Source organism: Crotalus tigris, unplaced genomic scaffold (genome assembly GCF_016545835.1).
Source record: "Crotalus tigris isolate CLP2741 ecotype Arizona unplaced genomic scaffold, ASM1654583v1 scf7180000023713.2527936, whole genome shotgun sequence".
Classification (NCBI taxonomy): domain Eukaryota; kingdom Metazoa; phylum Chordata; class Lepidosauria; order Squamata; family Viperidae; genus Crotalus; species Crotalus tigris.
This window is the reverse complement of record NW_024100135.1, coordinates 1,202,962-1,221,648: the sequence shown is the minus strand read 5'-3', so window position 1 is coordinate 1,221,648 and position 18,687 is coordinate 1,202,962. Positions and strand designations below refer to the sequence as shown.

At 36.7% G+C, this 18,687-nt stretch overlaps 2 long non-coding RNA genes across 2 annotated transcripts; one reads left to right on the top strand and one right to left on the bottom strand.

Moving 5' to 3' along the window:
• Positions 1-540: 540 nt before the first annotated feature.
• LOC120297841 lies at positions 541-5,225 on the top strand. Its single transcript, XR_005553901.1, has 4 exons — positions 541-707; positions 1,677-1,779; positions 4,468-4,518; positions 5,044-5,225. It is a non-coding gene; the product is annotated as an uncharacterized LOC120297841 (long non-coding RNA).
• A 4,182-nt stretch (positions 5,226-9,407) lies between these two features.
• Positions 9,408-17,989, bottom strand: LOC120297840. Its single transcript, XR_005553900.1, has 4 exons — positions 17,728-17,989; positions 14,663-14,827; positions 14,394-14,503; positions 9,408-9,619 (listed from the first exon to the last, which is right to left on the bottom strand). It is a non-coding gene; the product is annotated as an uncharacterized LOC120297840 (long non-coding RNA).
• Positions 17,990-18,687: the final 698 nt, after the last annotated feature.

The following is an 18,687-nucleotide window of genomic DNA, read 5'->3' as shown; positions in this document are numbered from 1 at the left end:
TTTCTTCTTTATTTCATATTACTTTTTATCTTCCTTTTAAAAACTTTAAAAACTACAATGGTACTTTGGTACTCACCTGTTTTGAAACTCAATTTGGTATTCAATGTATTTTGATGCAAAAATTTGTCCTGGTACTTATTGTTTGTTTGGTACTCAACGCACAAGCTAGAACTTGTCAGTGTTGGCTGCCTGTGATTCACTACATTATTTCTTATGGGGAAAAATTGTTTGGCACCCATTGTTTTTGGTGCTCATCTTGCTTCCTGGAACCAATTAATGATGAGTACTGAGGTACCACTATATAAAAAGGGAATATGTTTTTCTGCTGCTTGCTTTATTGAAACTTCCTTATGAACTCACTCCAGTAAGTCGGCAAGGATTACAGAAGGTATAGGAGGATCAAGGTAAGAGCATACTTAAAAAATAACTCAGTATACTAAACTCCTTCTCTGCCAAGATACAACCCTACCATGTTTATAAATCGAAGCAGTATGGTAACTTCTATATGCAAATAGAATTTGTCTCTTCAAACAGAGAGATCAAGGAATTACCAACTCAGTCAAACAAACAGTAAACAACAGCCCTTCAGGAACCACCAAGACCACTTCCACCAACACTGACAGGGAAAGCCTTTGTTCTCTTCAAGTAGACTCCATGTGAACCCAACAACAATATCACTGGCATTTGATTTGTTTGGGGCACTACAGGTAAAATATTTGCAAATTTTTAAATTGCCAGCTTTTTGTTCAGTAGGATATTTTCTCCTGGCATGGCTCACAAAGAATTATTGAAACTTTGAACAAATTCTGTAAACCAAACCATTTGTAGCTGTGTGATATGGCCCTGGTATATGTCTGGTTCAATTCTTTTTTCAGCTGAATCTGTTCAAGCTACAAATTGTGACCTATTGTTATTCAATAATTGTTCTGGAATACCTGTTCTTGCCAAGAATTCTTACAATACCATTTGGGTATAAGTGGCTGTTATTGGAAACAGCCCTGCATTTTCAGCCTGCTTCACTTACAACTAAACAAAATAGTGCTCACAAATGTTCTTACTAAGTCTGCATGAATTCCTTGCTAGGGTAAGGCAGGCCATTCCCATGAATAAAGTGGTATTGTTTTTTCCCATCTTTTGGACATGTTAGCAGCCTAAACAACTCATTAAAAGCTGTTCAGGTTTTTTGGTGTAATTCTGGCCATTAAATGAATATGTAAGCTAGTGCCTTTACTTTTTATTACTATAAGAGTCCAGCATGTAGCTTCTCAACACTCAAGCTCTCAGCTTTACTGATATGGTAGCTTTCATTTCTCACCTAATAATCCACTGTCATGTATAAGTTCATTACAGGAGTGATAAAGCTCCATGAATGTTAGCATATCTGAAATGCTCAAATTCATGCTGTGATATAAATAATACAGCTGACCAGCATCCCATTACATTGATAAGGTTTTATCATTTATTTCTGGTGTGAGTCACATTGCTGGTCTCATTCTACTTTTTATGCCAAAGAAATGGATTATCTATGCATAAAAAGATTAGCTTTTCCTTCTTCTATCAAATTCATCTATGATGTTTATAATTTGATTTAAGCAATGGCTTGGTTGTTTATCTTTAGCATACAAATTACTCTTTATATTACTCTAATATGTCCCACTTTATTGCTTATTCCTCAGGTTTATCCTTTAAATCTACATTGCATTGTTATAGATGAATAGATGAACTTCTGCCACAACAGTAATACAATTCATTTTGACCTGGGACCCTCTGCTCTTGCAAGTTTGTTCACATTTGCTTTTTTCATAAGTACAGCTCTCAACTATTTCTAGGAGCAGTTTCCATGGAGATAGCAATTTCAAATGATGTCTTAAATGTTAAATCTGCCTTTATACTGGGTTTTTATTTAATGTATTTTCAGAGTTTCACAAAGCAGCCAATCTCTAAATGTATTGTTTAGTTCTTCACCAAATTTGGAGCGTTCGGACAGCTTTTTAAGATCAGCTCTCTGTATTACAATGGACCTATTTTGGTTTTGGGCTTATGAAACCTGAAATCAGCAATGGGTTTTGGCATCAAATGTTCCTGCATTGTTTTTACTAATGCTGCAAAAATGAATTGTGACAAGAATGAATTGTGGATTTTGTGAGGCATACAAACTTTTCAATAAGTTTATGCTTCCTCCACTCCAACACAAGGTTAAAAAGATTCCCTTTTTTCCCAGTAACCATCTTGTTTGCCTCAAAAAAATATTCCAAGTCTCACTCTATATAATCTCCATGGTACTATCAAACACATTCTTCTTCCCTAAAAGATTAGCCTTCTTATCTTGTTCTTTCCCCCTTTCTCTTTACTAACTGTAAGCAATTCCTGTTTTTAAATTCAGTTTAGTTTCCATGGCTAGCCATTTTTTCTTACAGCTGTTTTTATAGCTTGTATTCTTCCTTTCCCACTCTAAGATCCAGCTAATTTTTGCCTACGTGTTTATCTTACATCCTCCCTTTATGCTACCCTTTCCTGGTTCCCATCCATTGTAATTTGCTCCGCAGACTTATTTCTCCACTCAGTAGGTTTCCACTGCAGCAAATTCAATTTTAAATTTCTCTTTCAATATTAAATTTTGAAACCCATTCACTTATTCCTATCAGAGGTGAGGTTTAAGAGGTGATTTTTGTTTTATTGTTTAAATGATCTCCTCAATTTACCGAAACTTCTAAAACTAACTCACATATATCTGGAAAAATTGCAGGATACATAGGAATCAATCAGTAGTAACAATAATCCAGTATAATACAGGATTTGTATGAACTATAGTAGGGATAGACAATCTTGGCTCTTTTATGACTCGTGGACTTCAACTCCCTGAATTCCTGAGCCTGCAGAGTCATAAAAGAGTCAAGGTTGCCTGCCCCTGAACTATAGGATACATATGGCCCTGGGAAACATGGAATTTATGGTAGAGGCATGGACTTGTATCTCTCTTTTGCCATATGGATAGATACTGCATATAAAGTCACCAATGATGAGTGAAAATAAGAATTGTGCTTATGCATGTCATAGAAAATATCTTATCACATTTAACTTTCCAACATTGTAAAAGTTACTCCATTACAGTAATAAAATATTACCTTTTAATTTCAGGCTTACCTGTAACACATTCAGTTATGTAATCCTACTGGGACTTTGCAAGAGAGGTCAAATGTGTGTCTATGCAATATGAGAGAGAGAGAGATGCATACATATACATGCACATTGAAAACATTAGAGATAAATGTTTTATTATCTCTGTAGCTCTAATATTCTACACTCAAGTCTTCCTTCTGTAATTTCTGTAATTTCCCAGTGACCCACTTGCTTTCAAATATATAAAGCTTTATATGAACACCTCACAGTCTGCAGCAGCATTGAACAAACATTAAGTCTCTGGGATTTATTTTGTAAACACTTTTACATCCCATTCAACTATTTTTAAAAGGATATAAAAGAAAATATCAGCCCATGATTAGTAGTTATGCTTGAATGTCACATACTAAATAGCTACTTTCTTCATAAATTGCAGTGCCAAAATTATTCACAAAGTATTAGAGAGTGCTTAGCCTGAAATGTTTTGAATGGAGTATATATCCATGCACTAGAAAGGAAAAAATAAATCACTCCTTGATAGCTTATCCACGTTTGTTGCTGCTTTGATTAAATAATAAATACATCTTTGTTGCTTTTTGTTGACCCTTGTTGAAAGGATCCACCCAGAGATCCACCAGCAGAGAAAGATCATGGATTCCACTATGAATATGCCCAGGCCTTTTTTCTTTCTTCCAAGGGAAAGCTGTATGGCTGGACCCATTCAAAAGGCAAAATACTTCTTGCATTGGCTTTGGAAGCATAGCTAGCAATTACAACATGAGTCAGCTCTGAAGATAGAATTCCTTTGGATCAAGAGATTACATCATCTTTTACCTGTGATTTTGTTGCTTTTTATCTTTAGCTCTATCTTTTATGGCCCCTCATTTTCTTAAGTGCTGTTTTCAGCTATGGGTTATTTGGGGTAATTATTTTAAAGACTGTGATATTGATTTCTTTCCTCCTTCCTTCTCATTTGTTTTTCTGTTCATCATAGTTTGTATTTTCCTATGGTTGCAAAGAAGGATATAATTTTAATTTAATAAAACAGATAGTGACTGCATGAACCCTATTGCAACCTTATTTCTGTTTTCTCAGAAGGAAGGCCTTCTGGGTTCAGCCAGCCTACTTTGGGGGAAATGCATAAGCCTGCAACTATCATGAGATTCATAGGCCTGCAGTTTGTTATGTGTACAACCTCACTCAAGTTGAACTGAACCGAAAGGGGTTGTGTTTGATTGAGGTCTGAAAAAAGACAGCCAAAAAATTAGTAATATTATTGTGACATGAATCAATTCTTTAAGATAACAGTTTGGGAGATGAGTAACTTCTATTGCCTTCTGTTTCTAGACTGATCAAAAGTAGCAGATACGCAGAGAAGAGACATCTGGAATGCCTATGGTAAATGTATGAAAATTCTTTTCTGTGTGCACTATTCTCAAAGGAAATCCAGCGCTCATTTGAGTTAAATTAAACATGAAATATACCCAAAGTATCAAAGAGAAGTGAGAGGAGAAGCACAATACATACTGCATATTGGAAGAAGATATGTCTGGCATTAACTTCTGAAAATACTGTAACAGATCTGAAAGGTAAAAATAAGCTCATGTTTATTTAAGTTCTTTAAAACTGTAGAAGTTAAGAAAGCAGAAGTGCTTCCCCATCTCAGTTTTTGCCTCCAATTCATGCAGAGTGATTCAGTTTCACCTCTGCTGAAAAACTAGTTTGAAAACAGAATTGAGGGCTGGGATGTATTTGTGGAAATATTTGCCAGAGATGATCAGAGTAAGGCTAATGCCACTTTTCTTCTTAAAATATGCATAGTTATAATGAAAACATAAAAACAAACTAGATGAAACTATGAAAACAGAATTCACAGTACATTATCTATTGGGGCTTAGTGGCAGATTCTATTCTACCAAACAGAATCTGCCTGGATCCTGCATGGATGTATGGAGGAAGGCTTGGAATCTCAGATCAGGAAGACCTGGATCCCCATGGTGTTCCATCTGCTTATAACCCCCTGCCTACATGGTGAAATTTCACAAGAAAGTGAAGACCATATTAGGTAAGCAGGTGTTTGTGGATGACTTTGGTTTTTCTTGACTTACCATGAATGAATTGCCATACTTCTCTTATTATATTTGTTGTTGAAAACCTGGATGTGATTGATTTCTGTATTTTTAATTTTATTACTTACAACTGCTTAGAGTTGTAAGAGCTTGGTGACATATTGTAAACAAATAAAGCAATACTTCTTCAGTACTTTTCTTCCTACAGCCATGATGCATCATAATGTAGATTCATTCAAGGGTATTCTGGGTAAACAGCTCTGAAAATAAATCCCATTCCCCCAAATCACCAGAATTCAAGAGTTCTGAAGAACTTTCTGAAAGTGATTTATATTTGGAGTTCCCCTTTTTAGTAATGCTGACAAAACATAGTAATTTCTAACAAAGTATCTACTTTTACACACACACACACACACACAGAGAGAGAGAGATATAAAAGGCTCTGAAGGGGTTATATCTCAATTTCACTCTCATTACTCATGATTATTGGAAGTCTTTCAAGAAGGTGTTTTCCTCAATATCTCTAATCATGTGTATAATGGCATCATCATGGACATGAAGTAATTTGCCCCCCATTACCTCACCTCATAGATGCTTGCGGCAATATTACTGTTTGGTGGGAAGGAGAGGAAAAGTAAGTTCTAAATAATGAAAGCTGGCTCCACAAATTCAACTGTAAAATGCAGGCAACTCTTCCTGCTTGCCCAGCAGCTCAGGACAAGTGGGCTGGAGTAAAACTGACAAATGTCAGGCTGATTGTCTTGTTTTCTTTTTAAACAGCTAGTTGGAACAAAATGGCTGACTTAAACCTAGGAGTCAGAAAATTGGAAGAGTCAAAGTAGGTGCACAGAAGACAAGACAAAAAGATATAGATGCAGAGAAGACAAGACAAAAAGTCATTGGCAACTATGTGTAGAAGGGGTGAAGCATGGATCACAATGCAACTTCTGTCATCTTTCTGATGACACTTTTGACATCCAAACTATGTCAATGGTTGTGGCAATGAACTTCTTAGTGATGTTAGCACAATAATGAAACATCTCTAACTCTAACTCAAAACCCAAACATGGAGAACTCTAACATTATTACAAATTGTTCCATTTTGTTGTTAATTATTCATATTAGGTAAATGGGCTAATTTTGAGCATGGCAAGTTGTAAATGAAATGTGAATGCACATTTAGAATCAAGAATAGCATCTACTACTAAAGCTGAGTTTGTCTCTACTATTCATTGATTTAAAAATCCTCACATAAACTTTGATTCAAACTAAACTGACCTCAGTGGTAATAGCAGCCTCATATGTTAAAAAATAACAACATTGCACCTGTCAGAATTTGAACAGGGAGAGGACTTCTAGTTAAGATATAGCAAACTAGACATCCCTGAAGAAACAGGGAATGACATTACAACTGAGATCAGGCCAGAATGTGGATTCACAATTGCAAAATCTCCCTGGAGAAAGGTGATATTGTAAGATTGCCCAAATATACTCCAGACAGCTTTTCTTGCAAGTAGATTTCAGGAATTGAGATTTTTGCTATTGGCTGGAGAGCTGGGAGTTCAGGGATGATCACAGATGTAGCATGGCCTTTACAGACTAAAAGGTTGGCTGAGTCTCATTTATTAATAACTTTTGGAATTACTTTTTGTACTACTTTTTAAATATTAAGAATATTCAGAATAAGAAGTTTTATGGCATTTAGTAAAATAACTGTTAAGTACAAGTTTAAAGCCTTGTCTTTTTTTTATTTCTGGGAATAAACAGCAAGTGATTAGAGCGCTCTTTTTAGAAATTTACTAGATAATCCATGACCCATTGGGTCATCCTTTCAGAGATATTTCCTTACCTAAACAAAGAAATGGAAGCCATGAAAATGGGAACAACTTCTAACTTCCTGACTACTTGCCCATTGATTTTGGTTGTGGGAAACTGCCAGTAAGCATGGGAGAACACAGTTGCATGACTGTGGTGACTCTGGAGTGGTCACAACTTTGTGAATATCTTATGTGTAGATTCTTGAAATTTCAATTATGTTGGAATAATGGGTCCTAGATTTTGTAAACATTAAGTTAGCGGATTTGAGATACCTTGATTCAAAATTTTTGTGCTATGATACACTGTTTGGGCTAATTGAAGGTTACAAACAAACAGGAGAGTTTTAATAGTAATAGATAAATAACTGAGAATCCAGATGAATTTGAAATAATGATTTTGAAATTAATTATAAGATTCCTTCCCACTGCAAATGGCTGTTGTCTTAAAGTCTGGAAAAAAATATAGGATGCAACTTTGAAAGTTGGACACTAGAGAGGAATCAAAATAAATTAAAGACTACAATTAAAGGAAAAGTAGATCTTAATCTATTATATAGAGTGATCGTGCTCAGAGTCAATCTATGAAAGAGTTGGGTAATCTCTAAATATTAAATAAATAAAAACCCTTAGATGTATTGAAGGATATTTGTGAACAGTGGACTCAGAATTTAATTTTAAGAATGTCTGCCATTTTAGATAGACTGTGTATAAATGAAGAAGAACAAATTATCCTGGATAAGACTGAAACTGATTTGAATTTGGATTTAAAAATGACATTAAATTACTCTTTCCAGAGCCTCTAACATGTAACTTATCATCAAATCTCACTGCTATTGTCTAAATCTACTGGAAACACAGGGCCCCCTAGCTCTGTTTAAATGCACTGAATGTTTTCCCACATAATATCATTTTCATTCTCTAACCTCTCCAAAGCTGCTTGAAATAAATCTGACAATCATCTCCCTACCTGCTAACCTTGAAATGCTGACAACCCACTGAGAACACCATGAGCCAATCAGTGTACTCACTCCAGATGACAAATAGGACCCTTCCAAAACCAAACAAATTAATCATCCTTTTGACTCTTCAACAAGCTAAAAGGTTTCTCACCTTCTTGTTATGCAAAAGAAAAAAATAAATTGCTGATATATTTGATCATTTGTAAACAGAAAAAAGAAAAAGACAAATCTGAATGTTTTAAATATTTTTTTTACTATCATTTTGTAGTTGCCTGAATTTTTACAGCCCAGTCAACCCAATTGGTCCCAATCAATTTGAGTTTTGCACATCTATTGCTCCCCAGTGAGTGACAAAGGGAAAGCTAATAGAACTGCCAGTTTAATCCCTACTGAGTCAAATACTGATTGGTCAACCCAATTGGTCCCAATCAATTTGAGTTTTGCACATCTATTGTTCCCCAGTGAGTGACAAAGGGAAAGCTAATAGAACTGCCAGTTTAATCCACTACTGAGTTTTGGTCACCACGATGTAAAAAAGATGTTGAGACTCTAGAAAGAGTACAGAGAAAAGCAACAAAGATGATTAGGGGACTGGAGGCTAAAACATATAAGGAACAGTTGCTAGAATTGGATATGTCTAGTTTAACGAAGAGAAGGACAAGGGGGGACATGATAGCAGTATTCCAATATCTCAGGGGCTGCCATAAAGAAGAGGGAATCAAGCTATTTTCCAAAGCACCTGAAGCAGGACAAGAAGCAACGGGTGGAAACTAATCAAGGAGAGAAGCAACCTAGAACTACGGAGAAACTTCCTGACAGTGAGAACAATTAATCAGTGGAACAGCTTGCCTCCAGAAGCAGTAAATGCTCCAACACTGGAAGTTTTTAAGAAGAGACTGGACAGCCATTTGTCCGCAATGGTGTAGGGTTTCCTGCCCGAGCAGGGGGTTGGACTAGATGACCTCCAAGGTCCCTTCCAACTTTACTATTATTACTATTATTATTATTATTATTATTATTATTATTATTATTATTATTATACCAGCATTTCCTTAAAAAAATCTGGTAAGACAGCTGTAGTGCAGGCACTGGAAGGCCAGGTGAGTGAGGAGCTATGCAGAGTTTTCCCATTTCCCAAATGTTTGTGTCTTTTAAAATTTGAATGATATCACAGCTGAATCACAAATAAAAGATCTGCTGTCAATCTCAGCTGTCATAGTGGGATCCCAGACCATTGGAACTGTTGAAGTGCTGCAGGGCTCTTCTACAGGAGTGCCCTTAAGCTCATACTGCACATATTACTTTCCCTATATCTGTAAGGATCTGACTCAACTAGGTCTCCCAAGAAAGCAGGACTCTTGAAACAGGCATTGTTTCAAAAAGAACTTTTATTGAGAGTTAGTGATAACAGTAGAGCAAAGCAAGGTTGTAAGAATTCACACGCGAAAGGTTACATCATAATGGCCATTCTTTACAGGCAAAGAGATAATACGCAGGCAAATATATTGAGATATGTTGGGGAGGTCTGACAATATCTTTTGGAGGAAATTCAAAATAGTTCTTATGGAGAAAGCTGAGTGTTGTCTTGTTATATCTTGTTTATTCTGCTTTGCAAGAGTAATTGTTCCTAGAGAGAGAGAGTTCTTAAGATATTCTGGAGAAGAGAAGAAAAAAATGTTTGGAAATTCTCCCTAGCAGTTTCTTGTTCACTCAGAAAGAAATAATGAAAGAAAAATAAAATAATAAAAGAAAAGAAACCTTGGTATATAATTATGGACTGACAGGTTGGATTTTAGGTGATTGACAATAGCCATTTGCTATTAAATAACATTGACAACCATGTATTGATTTCAGCAATATTTGTCCCTTTATGATAGCTAAGTGTTGCATAGGTTAAAGGCAAAGATGGCTGAGAAAGAATGAAAATGCCTTACTGTCTCATAAAGAATCTCTCTACAGCTTGTCCTCCCCAGATTTACCCATCACAACAAGCTTTATTTATAACAGCAGAAAACATAAGATGCATTTAGTCATGTGTGGCATGTCACCATTCTTTTTCATCTACATTTCATGCGACCTACTATAGCTAAAAGATGCTGCTGTCTAAAAGTGTGTGCAGTATATACTTTTCATTTTGGTAGACATTTTCTCCCTTTTGCCAAATGTTTTAAGTTGCTATTATTATTATATACACTAGAATGTGAAACCACAGCTGCCAGTTCTTTAGCTGGTGCTGACCTTCATATCCATCAAGTCAAATTTAAGAGTTTTGCCTCTATAGTCTGAGTTACTTGTGACAAACTTTGGTTTTGGGGGGTTGTTGTTTTTTTTTGCCCTAGATAGACCTTCGCAGTTCTCCAATTCTGCTTCTCTGACTACTTTATTTCATATTATGAATCAACATTGGTCAATTAGCCTCTGTTCTCTTATTTCTAATTGTGGATGTCATTCTTTCTAGAACTGGTGTATTCTTTTCAGCTATCCTCATTGGACTTGATTTATACTAATCTCATATTTTCTTTGTTTTCAATCTTTGAATATTTGCAATGGGTAAACAACTTTTCTTCCAGAAATCCTGCAGCTGCTGGCCCTGATTCCTCCTGAGTCCTAGAGCCCATTTGTCACCAGACATCCAGAAACTCCAACACCTATCACAGTCCTTGTTGCCCTGGGTGACAACCAATCTGGTATGGATTTCTGTAAATTACATCTCACCATATTGTTTATAGGAGACACACATTGTCTGCCTCCTCTGGTGAGATTTGTCCACTATGGTTGAAACTTTGGCATAGCTTTCATCTTCCTCAGAGCACACAAACTCCACAACCATTCTAGGTGAATTATCATCATCATAGAATCATAGGGTTGGAAGTGACCTTGGAGGTCTTCTAGTACAGGGCTTTTCAACCAGTGGTACGGGTACCACCTGTGGTACACTGGCACCTGGCAGGTGGTACGCGACCATCCTAGAAAAGTGGTAGTGAGGGAGGGGAATGAGCTGAACCAGTGGCAGCACCGCACAAGCCTGAGTGAGAGATGGCTGGAGTTGCAGGGCTGTCAGGGCTCAGCAGAAGCGCCAGGATCAGTGCTGCTTTCCAGCTGATCGGCACTTCTTTGGGGCTGTCAGGGCTCAGTGGAAGTGTCAGGATCAGCGCCAGGCTCCTGCTGGAGCTCGGTGCTGATCCTGGCGCTTCTGCTGAGCCCAGAAGAAGCACCAATCAGATGGAAAGTTGCAGCATCTCCAGGGTCTTGTGATTAACATTCAGATGCTTGGCAACTGATTCATATTTATGATGGTCACAGTGTCCCAGGGTCATGTGAAGTGACCAAAACCTGCTGCAACCACCCAGCAGATGGGGGGAATAAAAACCACCCCACTCCACCCACCCCACTGCCAATCCTCAACAGAAATGCTCACAACAGTGAAAACCTTGGGCAGGAGGGCTGCCAGGTGGGCAGGCGGGTATCTTGCTCGGCTGTGGCTTGGGGGGCTAGGCAACTGGTGGTACTTGGATGTTGCCATATCCTAACAGTGGTACAATAGGTGAAAAAGTTGAAAAGCCCTGTTCTAGTACAGTCCCCTGCTTGCGGAGACCCTATATATGTGGACAAATGTTTGTCCAATCTATTCTTGAAAATTTCCAGCAGTACAGCATCTACATCTTTAGGAGGTAAGCTGTTCCACTGATTAATTGTTCTCATTGTCAGGAAATTCCTCCTTGGATCTCTCTTTAATGGGATTCCACCCATTACTTCTTGTCCTGCCCTCAGGCTTTGGTAGAGTAAGTCGACTCTCTCTTATCCATGACAGCATCTCAAGTACTAGAAGATGGTTATCATGTCACCCCTAGTCTTTCTCTTTGTCATCATCACTATCATGCCTAAGCATTTGGAGTTGGAGGGAAGCTTTTCTCTTTTTGGCCTTTTTGCTTGTCATCAGAGTCAAAGGTAATGTTCCAAAATTGTAACATTATTTGAAAGAGATTTGCTACCAATTCAAACAGTCATACAAAGAGGAGAAACATGTGGTCTTAAGAAAACCAAATTTACTGACATGTTATTCAAACATATCTCTTAAGAACTCATTTAATATTCTTTGAAGTTCCTGCCATTTCTGTATCTTTCTCTAGAAAATGGCCTTGATCACTGATTATAAAAATGTTCTCATTAGTACCAGTGGAAGGAAGATGTATTCAGTCTGTCTGCACAAGTTACGGTTCAACACATAAAAGCAATGCCTTTTTGAACTGTATACCATTATGCATTATGCATTTTGAATCCTCTTTTTTCCTTTCCTATTTTACATTGGAGGTCATCCCAATTATATGATGGGAGACAACTAATCTGAATGTCTTTAAAAGGATTGAGTGTATGTTTGAAAAATAGTGTTATCCATAACGGTTTAAAAGTCATGATGGCTGTCAATTGTTATATCATAATTATTTATTGCCAGCTTTTGAGGAACATGCTGCCTCATGTTCTGCTGCTTCTGAACTTCCCGTAGGCATTTTTGTGGCCATTATGGAAACAGAGGGCTATCTTATATAAGTTTTTGGGACTGATAAGATCATAAGAAAACATGATCTAGCCTAGCATTCTGATTTGCCAATAGTCAGCTAGAAACATAAAGTACGTCATGAACAAGATTGCTGTTGCTCTCTAGTTACTGAAATTAAAGAAAAGTTACCTATATAATTCAGAATGTGGTATGCAGACATTGCGCCTAAAATTCATTGATAGTTATTTCTTCTATAAGTATAGCTCCATTTTAAGTTCATTTAAATTGCTTGCCTTCACCACATCTAATGGCAGCAAGTTTTATAATTAATGTATGTGACCTATATTAATTTTGTCTAGGATTATCCAACATTCTGAAAAACCACTAGATGACAGAAATGAACTAGCATTTGGCATTTTTATTGCTGCTATCTGGTGGTCATTTGGATTTTTTCAGCACAGAGCTATTACTATAGCCATTTTGAATTTCCCTCTGTTTAGTTTCAGTAAACAATCCTCAATACTTACATTATAGAGAAAACAAAAAGCTGAATTATTCAGTTTGCATGCTGTGTATGTTTTTAACATTCTCTGCCATGCTTTCCCTTCTCTCTCTGTAAGCTAAATTCCCAAATGTTATAGTTTTCCCTTATAGGCAACTACTTTTGGCTAGTTGCATATTATTTTAAAAAGTGGGTGAAAGAAGGGAAACATTGATAAATAACAGTGCTGAAGTAAATGCAAATTTCAAAATAATGTCAACTGGAAACACAATCGATCTTTCTGTTGCTAAGAAAGTTGTGACCTGGAAGATCTATGTGCATTCTTAGTCTGTTGTTCAAATTCTAGTTCTTAATTGATAGTTTCAAAATTCCTGATTTCCCTTTGTAGAATTTGTTATATTTAAATTGACCTTGCTCCAGGCAGCTACTCCAGTGCTTTTTAAAATAGAACATATGGCCACCCTATTTTTGTTTCATTGCCTTTTTACAGTTTTTGGAAGGTTGCATTTTGTTTTAATATTATGGAAGATATCCTGAAGGTGATGACAGTAAACAATGAGGAGAAGAAAAAAAGGACAAGGGGAGAAAAAATGTTATGAGGTTTGTTTTGTTTATCTCAATTCAAATCTTCACCCTTCTGTTCCTCCTCTATCCCATAACAGAGAAACTGTTTTTCTTTCTTTTTACAAGAAATAGAACTAATCTTGATAGATAAGTCATTATGAGGCATTCTGCCCCCCTATATGCAGGCACAGTTACAATGTTTGAAAAGGTCCCCTCTGGTAACAAAAAAGTGTTTTAGCACTCTTTCTGACCTATGACCATTTTATATTAGTATTATATAATATGGGGGGGGTGTTTGCTGTTTTTTATTCTTTTATATTTGGTTTTTTTATTGTTGTAAATTGCCCAGAGTGTGAGAGGGCAGCCATGTAAATCAAATGAATGAATGAATGAATGAATGTTGTCTTCAACTCAGTCTTTAGGCCTGCTGACCAGTCTTTGCAGTTTTCTTGGCAAGATTTTTCAAAAGAGGTTCACCATTGCCTCTTTGCTAGGGCTAAGAGAAAGTGACTGGCACAAGTGACTGGATTTATGTCTAAGGCAGAACTATGACTCCTGGTCGCCCAGGTTCTAGCCTGATGCCTTAACCACTACACCAAACTGGCTCTCAACATTCTAATAGTGACTCTGAAATAAATGTTCTTGTTAATATATGAAAACTGTTCTTTAAATAACTAATCAAGTAGAGCACTGTAGCCTGGAGCTTCTTTTTGAATGGACACGCACATCTGCACAGATTTCACAGCCTATTGTTAAATATCACACAGTCTTGCAATTTCATTTTGTTACTATGAATCCTGAAATGGCACTTAGGAAGTGTAACAAGTGTTACTTTTAAATATAATGATAATAAGGGAGACATACTGATGCTTTTGTAGAACAGGGTCCATAAATCATTTCTTGAGATCTGAGTTTCTTGTAAAGAGATAGGCTTGAGCTGTGAATATTCATTCATGCACTGAGCCTTGCCAGTACTGCATATTATAATAAGAGAAGGAAAAAGAACAGCATTGTTAGAAGTGGAAGTAGAATATTGTCTTGAATTTTACCTACCAATTCTCATTTAATTGGATGAAAGACCATGTCCTTTAGAAATTCTTTCCAAGAAGAAGATAGCATGAGGTATATCTTACCTTAGTTTCTTGGTAGCCAAGAGATCCCTGTGAAAGCTCAGTCTTCCATTGTAGAAACATCTCCTCCAGTGTCTTGAGGTCTCCTTCCCTTCCCAAACATCAACTCAATCTCAAGGAAAGATGCTATGAGGGAAGTTCTCCCACTGGGCTTTTTCAGTACTACTTCTTCTCTCATGTTTGAAAAATGGTTTGAGACTTTATTGGGGTTTCACTCACACATTATGGAAAGAACAAGTGCAACAACAGTCTTTATTGTTTCCATTTCAATGTAATTCATTCCATTTTTTGTTTTCAAAAGTATGCCTTTCTCAATTATAAAGCTGCTAAAATTTAGCTAGCCTATCAGCTGTCCAATAAAGTGTGTTTATGGAATGTTCCCTACTGCTGAGTCAAAGTGCTATACACTCCTCCTAATGTTGGCAGAAAAATATACCAAATATATAATGTATTTGTCTTGTTAACATTATGTTCTTATATATAAAACCCATGAAGAAGGCCGCTGCCTGAATCACTGGTTTCAACTTAACATTACTTTCCTTCCTTCCTTCCCTCCTTCCTTCCTTCCCTCCCTCCTTCCTTCCTTCCTCCTTCCTTCCTTCCTTCCTTCCTTCCTTCCTTCCTTCCTTCCTTCCTTCCTTCCTTCCTTCCTTCCTCTTTCAAGTAAACAAGTATATAATCTCCCCAGAAGTCATTTCTGTGTATTTATTTCAAAGAATTTATTTTCAGTGAGAGCAAAAAGTATATCTTTCATTCTGTCCATTTCATGGAAATTTTTGAAATATTTTATGAGAGAATTCTTGAAAATCATAAAGAAAATCTGATTCTTCTTTTCTTTTTCATTTTTTCTTTTTTTGCCACACCTTTCTTTGACATTCAATAGTTCAGGTTCTGTCAAGAAATCTATCACCTGTTATTGTGATTCAACTTTCATACTGACTTACGACAACAGATTATGAGGTAATATCTGTAACTTTAGGGGACTAGGAGAAAATATTGTGTTATAGAGGAGATAATAATGTATGCGTGGCTCCATACTGGCTAGTAATTTGCTGCTTTCTGGATTTTATCACCATAAGGACTCTTCCATCTTATCACACAGAATGTTTGCAAGGTACATAGAATGCTTGCAATCAAGATTTTGGTCTAGGAAAAAATGCTTCCTTGCCTGCATTTAAGTTATATGTCCTAACAGAATAACAGAGTTGAAAGGGATCTTGGGGGTATTCTAGTCCAATTCCCTGCTCAAAAAGGAGACCCTGCACCATTTCAGACAAATAGTTGTCCAATCTCTTCTTAAAAACTTCCAGTGTTGGAGCACTCACAACTTCTGAAGGGAAGTCATTCCATTGGTTAATTGTTCTCACTTCAGGAAATTTCTCTTTCGTTTTAGATTGCTTTTCTCCTTGATTAGTTTCCATCCATAGCTTCTTGTCCTGCCTTCAGGTGCTTTAGAAAATAGGAGACTAATGCAATTGCAGTGATACAAGACAGTATGGCTCCCTTTCTGCACATCCTCAAGCTGAGTGCTAGTGAACTTCAGTTAGCAACTATGAGGCTAGATTCATATGCCAGACTGAAAATGGGTGAGTGGTTCTCCAGATTCTCTCTTGAAATACTAGCAACCATCCTGGAAGGCCATATCATATTCATTCCATTCCTGCATTCCAATGTAAGATTTTTAAGGTTTAAAACTGTTAACAAGTTGAGATTTTCTGGGTCCAATTCAAGGTGTTGTCATTACCTTTAGGGCTTTTTATGACATGGGTCTAGGTTATCTGAGGAACCATCTCACCTCGATGGGACTACCCCATCCACTAGAACCAGTGAAAAAGGCCTAATTCAGATCCTGTGGGTCATAGAATTTTGGCTGCTGGGGTCCAAGAGAAGAGTCATTTTTGCTGTGGCCCTGACCTTCTGGAATATTCTCCCTTCAGAGGTGAGGTCCACTCCCACGCTCCTGGCTTTCTAGAAGAGCCTAAAAGCCTTGCTCTGCTGCCTGGTCTGAGAGAAAAAGGAAGAATCTCACTCCCAGGCTGCCCATCATCTTGGTTTTTAACTTTTTAAGTTTTCCATGGAATTTTTTAATTTTAATTGTTTTAGCACTTTTTAATATTTTATATTGTAAACTACCCAGAGTCATTGTATCAGTGAGATGGACAGCATAGAAATTGAATAAATAAATAAAATATCATTTGGTGATTACGTTTAGAGGGTTCAAGTTACACTTCTCTGGATGAAGTGATTTAAATAAGCAAATACTGTATTGGATGTAGGTTCCTCATCATGAAATGTCCATGGGAGAGGCTATATTCCTATTACTGCCCCAATCACCAAGCTATTCTCTCCAGCACACACACCCCAGAATGAAAGGGGAGAAAAAAATGGATGGTAAGAAAAGAGCATTTTCCTTCTTTTTCAACTCTCCTTAGAAGTAGATAGGGGGCCTGAATGTTAATTTATTTATTAATATTTCATATTTCTTAACTGCCTATCCTCCTCCCTTGTTCATGTAGTTTAACCCTCAGTCATCCCGTAGGAAGTTTGAGAGACCCACTTTGCCTACATGCCACTGATTGGAGGCTTCTTCCAAATGAAAATAGTTGAGCACTCAAAAGTAGGGATCCTCAAGATGTTGTCATTCCTCCTAAAATTTTAAAGTCAACTCCCTCGGTCACAGAGAAATAAAGCAAGAAGTTTCAGCAGGATATTTGTTTTCCTGCTTTGTGACTCATATTCCTTTTCACCTCTCTATTCCATCTCTATTTCTATGAAAACATACCTCGAGAAATATCTATTGGCAGTAGATTTTATATATACTTCATTGTATAAAGGATCAAAGGACCCTTGTATAAAGGATTAAAGATATGAGGAAATCCAACAAAAAAGGTCAAGAATTTCCCCAAATTGGTTTTAGAGCTGGCTCACACCATTGGTTTTCTTCTGACTTACTTTTCATCATAATTTCAATTTCCTTCTCTTGTATAGCCCATTCCCAAACTTTTTCCTTTTCCCAGCTATGTCTCTGTAATGCAACTGAAGAAAGAGTAAGATTATACAATTCCTACCTGCCATGTTAGAGATGATGATATATGGGAGAAATGATGGAAAGAAACTGATGCTAACCTCCTAATAGGTGAGTGTCTGGTAAAGAGTGATCAGTAAAATTTCAATCATTTAAAAGTGTTTATTCCTGTTACTACAGTAACCAGGAACATTCTGAGACAGAGCCAAAGAGAATCTTCAGAGTAAAATCTGATGATGAAAAGTGATATCATTGCAGAAAGCAAGGAGAGCATCAGAGATGGCTCTTAAGAGCTAAGCTTTGGAAGAAAGAAAATATTTACTCTTTCTCTTGACACTCAACCCTGTTGTAGAATTTTTCAGAACTAAGTATGGGATATATGTTTTTAAAATATTTCTCTTTTGCTTTCTTGAGCAATCCAAATATTTAAAAACAGACATACAAATGCAGGGAAAATGGTAATCTTGACATTTCTTAAAGATTAGTACAAGTTTTGTAATTGGATACAGAGTAATGATTAGAAGGCTAGACTCAGACAAAATAGATACAAGTTCAACTTTCTGATGAGTAAATCTGAGCCAGTCACTTTATCTCAGCAGAATATTATCTATTACCAGATATTTCCAGAGACATTCTGCTTAATTGCTGTTGTTTTAGCTCTGATCTGTTAATTTCAAACATATATTTGGCAACAGATCCTTACAGCAAATTGCATAGGTTGATCAGCTTGTTATGTAAAGTGTATTTTAGGAAATGATATCTGAATTTAAAGTAAGCATTGTTGTTGTTGTTGCTACCGCTGTTGTTCTCTTGAGATGAAGATAGCCATCATTATGCTGGTCTATTACCAAAAGAATTTCTTTATTATGTAGCCTTGCTTTAGCATCAGGCAAATGAAACAGATTCTGAGACCATGGTTACTGTTATAAGTTTTATAAAGTATCTTCTTTCTAGTCATTATTCTGAAGAGAAGCAACCCTATCTTAACTTTGCCAGAATGTTT